Source organism: Trachypithecus francoisi, unplaced genomic scaffold (genome assembly GCF_009764315.1).
Source record: "Trachypithecus francoisi isolate TF-2019V2 unplaced genomic scaffold, Tfra_2.0 Lachesis_group7, whole genome shotgun sequence".
In the NCBI taxonomy this organism is placed as follows: Eukaryota; Metazoa; Chordata; class Mammalia; order Primates; family Cercopithecidae; genus Trachypithecus; species Trachypithecus francoisi.
The window spans coordinates 37,343,763-37,351,218 of record NW_022681472.1 but is presented as its reverse complement, the minus strand read 5'-3'; positions in this window follow the sequence as shown (position 1 = coordinate 37,351,218).

Sequence of the window (7,456 nt, the reverse complement as noted above, 5' to 3'; positions counted from 1 at the left end):
TGTGTTCTAAGGTTGCAGGTTGTTTTTGCAATTAAATTTATTTTAATTAAGAAGATGATCATGAATAAAACTTTAAATTAATTTGTATTATTGTTGCATTGTTATTATTATTTTTAGATTCAGGATCTCACTCTGTTGCCCAGGGTCTCACTCTGACTGCTGTGGTGCAGTCATAGTTCACTGTATCCTCAAATTCCTGGGCTAAAGTGATCCTCCTCTTTCAGTCTCCTGAGTAGCTGGGACTATAAGTTCATGCCACAATGCCCTGCTAATGTTTTAATTTTATTTTTATAAAGATGAAGTCTTCCTATGTTTTCCAGGCTCCTTGGCCTCCCAGAGTGCTGGGATTACAGATGTGAGCCACCAAGCCAGGCCATGATATTTACATTATTAAAGTTAATAGTTCAAACTACTTTTAGAGGCTTTGTTTTGTTTTTGTTTTTTGAAGACAGTGTCTTGCTCTTCTGCTCAAACAGGAATGCAGTGGCATGATCACCACTCATTGCAGTCTCAATCATCTATGCTCAAGCAGTCCTCCCACCTCAGCCTCCCTAGTAACTGGAACCACAGGCACATACCACCATGCCTGGCTAATTTTTTATTTTTTATAGAGACAGAATCTTCCTATGTTGCTAAGGCTGGTCTCATTGGGCTCAAGTGATCCTCCTGCCTCAGCCTTCCAAAGTGCTGGAATTACAGAGGTAAGCCATTGTGCCCAACATACTTTTAGAGGTTTTTGTGTTAAGTTACAAATATTTGAAACTTGCAAATATTATTTAATATACGTTCTTATTTTTTGCCTGTAATATTTCCAACTTTTCTAAAACCCTACCTTTTTTTCTATAATAGCTTTTACATCTATTTATTCTAAATGCAATTGCATATTTTGTGTCTGAAATTTCTTTAGATGCTGAAAAAGGATGATTGACAAGTGAATTATCTAATAATATTTGAAAATATTTCTTTGAGTAACAGGACTTCTTAGACTTCACATGTATGTTGTAGTCAGGGTATATTATCTTTCTGCATGTGTATACATACACAGATACATAAAATATATGTACTTGAACACATAAAATATATGTACTTGCCTTTTAACTTAATTGTGTTTATTCTATCCTATACTTGTGAAGCATTATTTGGCTTTATTATGAATTACCAGCCTTTCTTAGAATTGGTTTACAATGCTAAATCAGAAGTTTTCCTGGGATATGTATTATTTCCACTCATTTGTCTTTAATTTTAAGATCTAGTCTAGAGCCTAAAATACCATGTTTAAAGAAAACAAAAATAATTATTTTAAACTTTCCTTTTACCTCAGTTCCTTATGTTTACCCTGCCTCATTTAGAAAAATATATGTTCTTTTTATTAATATTTAGTCACACACACAGTTTAAAATTTCAAATACTGCTACACAGTTCAGAATGAAAACCAGCATTTTCCTGTTCCATTCTATCCCACCCGAGTTCATCTCCTTAAACTCTTTTAGCAGTTGTTGCTGATATTTACCTCCATCTTTGAAAAGGATAGATATGTTCTGCTAAATCATTATTTATTGGCTTCACTTCATCTCAGTTAACTTGGTATTATGGAAGCAGACCCCATGAGTTACTTTTTTATCCTTTCCATCCTTCTACAATAGTGATATATAAATTTTTTTGTTAAAATTATATCTATTGTTTAACTTATGACTTTTATTGTTTGGTTAGCTAAGTAGTGTTTTATGACTACAGTTTCTTTCCTCTGCAACTTTTTATACTTTCTGAAATTAACAAATTTCTCCCAGGATTGTAAAACTACTTTATTTTCTATTTGTTCACCATACTCAAGTATTCTGTTCTGTGAGAACTATTTTTTTTCTCTCTGGAGATAGCCCTTTTGGGGCCCTTTTCGTTTTCTTCTGTTTCAACTGGTGGCTGGCCAAGTGTGCTGCACCATCCTTCAGGGCTTGCCTCTGCTTCTGTGCTGAATTTTCATACCCTGGGTCTTTCTTAACTCATTTTGATGAGCCCATCTTCCAAATACTTCCTGTGAAAGTACTTGGGAGGTAAAATCTTGTGATCTCTGGTATCAGCAGATGTCTATTCCTGCTTGCTGCATTCATAGTTTTCCTAGGTCTAGAACTCTAGGTTGCAGCAATGTTTCCCGCAGAATTTTTTTTTTTTTTTTTTTTTTTTGAGTCGGAGTCTGGCTCTGTCGCCCAGGCTGGAGTGCGGTGGCCTGATCTCAGCTCACTGCAAGCTCCGCCTCCCAGGTTTACGCCATTCTCCTGCCTCCGCCTCCCAAGTAGCTGGGACTACAGGCGCCCGCCACCTCATCCAGCTAGTTTTTTGTATTTTTTAGTAGAGACGGGGTTTCACCGTATTAGCCAGGATGGTCTTGATCTCCTGACCTTGTGATCCGCCCGTCTCGGCCTCCCAAAGTGCTGGGATTACAGGCTTGAGCCACCGCGCCCGGCCTCCCTCAGAATTTTTAAAGCATTGCTTCACTCTCAGAGCTTTCAGCATTGCTGATGAGACACTATTCTGACGGTCACTCCATCAGTGTCACAGTACACTGTGTGTACTCTTTTCTGTTGAAGATCTTAGGATTTTCTCTTATCTGGAGTTTTCTGATTTCCCTGTGATGATCACTGTTCATTCCTTGTGTTAATTATTCATGTCTTTTTATGCTGGAAATTCATCCAGTCTTTAGTGTTTTGTTTCTGTGGTAACTTCCCCCTTCCTTAGTCTCTTCTCTTTCTAGAATTTCTGTTTTTCAGTTGTTGAACCCTCTACATTTATCAGCTTATTTCCTCTGTTTAACATCTTTTTGTGGCTGGGCGCAGTGACTTGCGCCTATAATCCCAGTACTTTGGGAGGCTGAGGCGGGTGGATCACCTGAGGTCAGGAGTTTTGAGACCAGCCTGGCTAACTGGCAAAACGTCATCTCTACTAAAACTACAAAAATTAGCTGGGCGTGGTGGCGGGTGCCTGTAATCCCAGCTACTCAGGAGGCTGAGGCAGGAGAATCGCTTGAACTCCGGAGGTGGAGGTTGCAGTGAGCCGAGATCAAGCCACTGCACTCCAGCCTGGGCAATAAGAGTGAAACTCCATCTCAAAACAAACAAACAAAAAATATCTCTTTACTTTAGCTTCTAGGAGATTTCCATAACTTTATCTTCCAACCTGTTAACTTTTAAAAAATCACTCAATTCTTATTTCATTGACTAAATACGTTATCTTTCTCATGATATTCCTTTATATATTTTAAAACATATTCTAGGTCCTGCATTGTCCCTTTCAAGTTCCTCAATTTTTAGTTGCTTTTTGTTCTTTGGTTGTCTTTTTTATTTGTTCTCTTTCATTTTTTAGCATCCTCAACTATCTAATGGTCCTTTGTTTTATAAATGTACTAAAATGTATGAGATACTGGCAAAAGTACTGCTCATAGGCAGATCTATAACCTTAGCTGGAAATTAGGGAAATAGAGGGATTGATTGTTAGAAATAAAAATATTTCATAGTCCATGTGATTGTCCACTTAGAAAATCCAAAAAAAATCTGCAGATAAACCATTAGAATTAGTGTCTTTAGTGATATCACTAGAGATAAGGTCAGTGTACAAAAATCAACTGCATTTGTATAAGCTAGCAATACTTAAGATAGAATTTGGTGAAGATAGTATTTACAGTAATGTTTTTTAAAGCCATCGGATACCTAGATATTGTTCTGTTCTGACAGACATGCAAAAGCTCCGCACAAGAAAAACTACAAAACCAAAATATTGCTGTGAAAAATGTAAAAGATCATAGTAAATGGCATAATATACTATGTTTATGGTTTGGAACACTCAGTATTGCTCAGATGGCAATCCTTCCCAAATTTATCTGCAGATTCCAGAAAATCCCAATAATGCTTGGGGGAGGGAGTAAAGAGGGAGGACTGAAATGCATATGAAACATAGCCCAAAATAGCTAAAACCATTTTAAAGCTGAAGAGCTATGTTAGAAGACTAGACCATTAGATACCAAGACTTGTAAAGATCTGTAATTACAACAGTGATATTAGCACAAGGCTAGACAAATAGACCAGTGGGACAGAGTGTCCAGAAATGAACCCAAACGTATAGAACTACCTAGTTTTATACGTTTATACAAACATATAAAAATGATATCATTGCAATGTGGTAAGGAAATGATCGTCTTTTCAGTAAGTGGTATGGAAGCAGTTGGATATCCATATTAAAGGAGAACATAAAATATTGGTCCCATCATGCCATGCACACAAATCAATTCCAGATGATCCTAGACCTAAAAAATAAAAGGTAAAAGAAAGCTTCTAGAAGATACCTTGGTAGGCAAAGACAGGGTACAAAAAACAGGATACAAAAAAGCCCTAACCCTAAAGAAAGACTGATAAATTGGGCTGCATTAATAGGTTTATCATTAAAATACACCATTAAGAGAGTCAGAAGGGCAACCCACAGAGTTTGCAATACATCTTATCTGAGAAATTATATTGAGGCTATAAATAACTCCTATGTAGTAAAAAAAAAAAAAAAAAAAATCCAATTACAAAATAGGCAAATAATTTTACTACATACTCCACAAAATTATATATTCAAACAATAAACAAATGTAAAAGTGTTCAATGTTATTAGTCATCAAAAAATGTAAATTAAAACAATCTTATACCACTACATACATCAGAATGGCTAGAGCAAATAATAAATCCAGTGAACACGTAAACTAAATAATAAACCCCCAACATCATATGCTATTGCCAGGGATGTTCATTGATATAACTACTTTAGGAAACTCTGGTGATATCTACTAAAGCGAATCATCTGTTTGTCATAGGATCCAGCAGCTTCATTCCTCTGCACCTATTCAGCATACATGCACACACATATCACCAAAAGGCACATACAACTATTTTCATAGTAGCATTCTCTTAGCCCTAAACAGTAAACAATGCAAAAGTCTACCAGTAACAGATGGATTTTCTTTTTCTTTTTTTTTTTTTTTTCTTTTTGAAATGGAGTCTCACTGTGTTGCCCAGACTGGGGCGCAGTGGCTTGATCATGGCTCACTGCAACCTTGAATTCCTGGGTTCCAGCATTCCTCCCACCTCAGCCTCCTGAGTAGCTGGACCTACAGGCAGGTGCCACCATACTCAGCTAATTTAAACAAAATCTGTTTTTGTAGAGATGGGGTGTCGCTTTGTTGCCTCTTAATTTGAGAGGCTGGTCTCAAATTCCTGGGCTCAAGGATCCTCCCCACTTGGCCTCCCAAGTGCTGGATTACAAAGCCTGCGCTACCAGGCTGGGCTGGTGGTTTCTCTTCTATCAAGTCACTCTAGGGAAACTCATGCATGCCCCATGACTTCTATCATCCCATCCATTCTACTGACTCCCAAATATTGACCTACAGCCCATAATTTCTTTCTGAATTTCACCCCTTCCCTGCCACCGCCTCTCCAGCTCCTTCCTGGATGCCCCCTTCTGACCACCCTCTTCTTGATTTCAATATGTCTCAAATAAAACAAATGAATTTTTGCTCAGAATTTTCTGCTACTCAACTGTTTTCATTTTCCTCTGCCCTTTCAAGTTAGCATTTGATATATTTGATGTTTCTCCTTCCATAGTCCTCACATCCAATTTTTCATAGCCAAGTTTTTTTTATCATTTGGCCCCACCTAACATTCCCACTGAATACTCCTGCCAGACTGAACCAGTAGCTCTTCACTGGCCTCCTCTGAACCTTTTCAGGTGATATTCCTTCTCCCCAGAACAACTTACGGTAATAGTAGGTTAATTTTTTTTATAATTGTGAAGATAAAGTCACAGTGATTCTCCTTTCTCTGGGAAATGCTCCCAACAAAAGGCCGTGCTTACTGTTACCATGTCTGTAGTTGGTGTGACTCTGTTCTCTGTTTACTTCAGAAGAGGATATCTGACTCAAGAAGACACATGAAATTTGCTAGGGTATTGGAAATTTTGAACTCAAAGACAGAGATTGGAAATAATTGGGAATCACTTTAGGTCAGCACTGGATAAGAAGTAACATGCATCTCAGGAGGCACCCTTCAGATTGAGCTGGGTATCAGCATTCAATCCCACAAGGCTACCTGTTTAAGAAGAATGAGAATATTTCATAGGTAATATGTTCTAAATTCTAATATGTCATATGTAATATGTTCATATCCCTTAGGTAGTTTCTTCCTCCAAATAGCTCTTAAAATATTTTCCTTGATAGTAAATGTCATTTATGATATTTAGCATTTGTTGAATGCACTGTACCATGCCTTGTGTTAAGCACTAAATATTCATGATGATAATTAAACCTCACAATAACACCAGGAGATGTTATCTTCATTGTACCGAAGCACATGTTTAGCCCAATTTCCCTGCTAAGGTGACACAGGTAAGTGGTGACACTCTTGGAGTGACACAGCTAGGGTCTGCAATCTTAACCCCCTTGCCAAGGGATCCTCCCCCTTCAGCTGCACATGGGAACCACCTGGGGAGCACACAGACCATCCACTGCTGGGGTCCCTCCTGAGTGGATCTGACTGACCAGGTTTGGAGGGTCGCCTGGCCATCTGTGTATTTTTTTCAGGTTTTCGGGTAACAATATCAGGAAGCCAGGATTGATAATTATTTTGTTTTCCAAGAGTAACTGATTTCTTAGAAGTAGCCAACTCACCCACTCACCCACCTCAGCAAACCTCACAGAGTCTTAGAGTATGACTTGATACCTTTACATGGAAATGTTGCTGTGAGCCATGCCTTTGCCACCTGATGAGCCTGCTTGGAAATTATTGTACCTGCCTTTTTTATTTCCACAAATTAACACTAGATGGCAAACTACACACAGGGAATCATATGAAGCATTTCCATTTCTGAAACACTTTATTTTTTCTTCAAATAACCTCATTAGCCAATACTTGAGTTTAGTAATATAGTATTAAAACCAAGATAATTCTTCATAAATTTAATTACTCCAGGTCATGGGTTAGCTAGCATTCCCTTCAGCAGAGCCATAGGCGCCCTGGATACACTATGGCCTGGATTTCAGTTGTCTTAAAGGTTCAACTGTTAAAAGATGTTTATTAATCATAAACATATAGAAAACAAAATTCCTATCACTCCTGAGAACACTTTTCTGCCAATATATGTCAATATCCCTATTAAATAATTGACTCACTAATAAAAACGTTTACAAATACCTGCTTACCTTTCAGGGAGCTTGTCGTATCTCTAGGGATACAAGGCAGGGGGCGCTTCGATGCTACTGTATGCCCACTTTCCTGTTCTTTTTCCTCAGAAACTGTTTGCTTGGATGATGAAGTAATGGAGGTGGGGTATGTGAGAAACAGTATGAGAGAAGTATGCATTACTTACATTGAGGAACAGTGTAATAACATTGTCATTGATTTAGTCTCTCATAACTGGTAAAATACCTTCATATCCC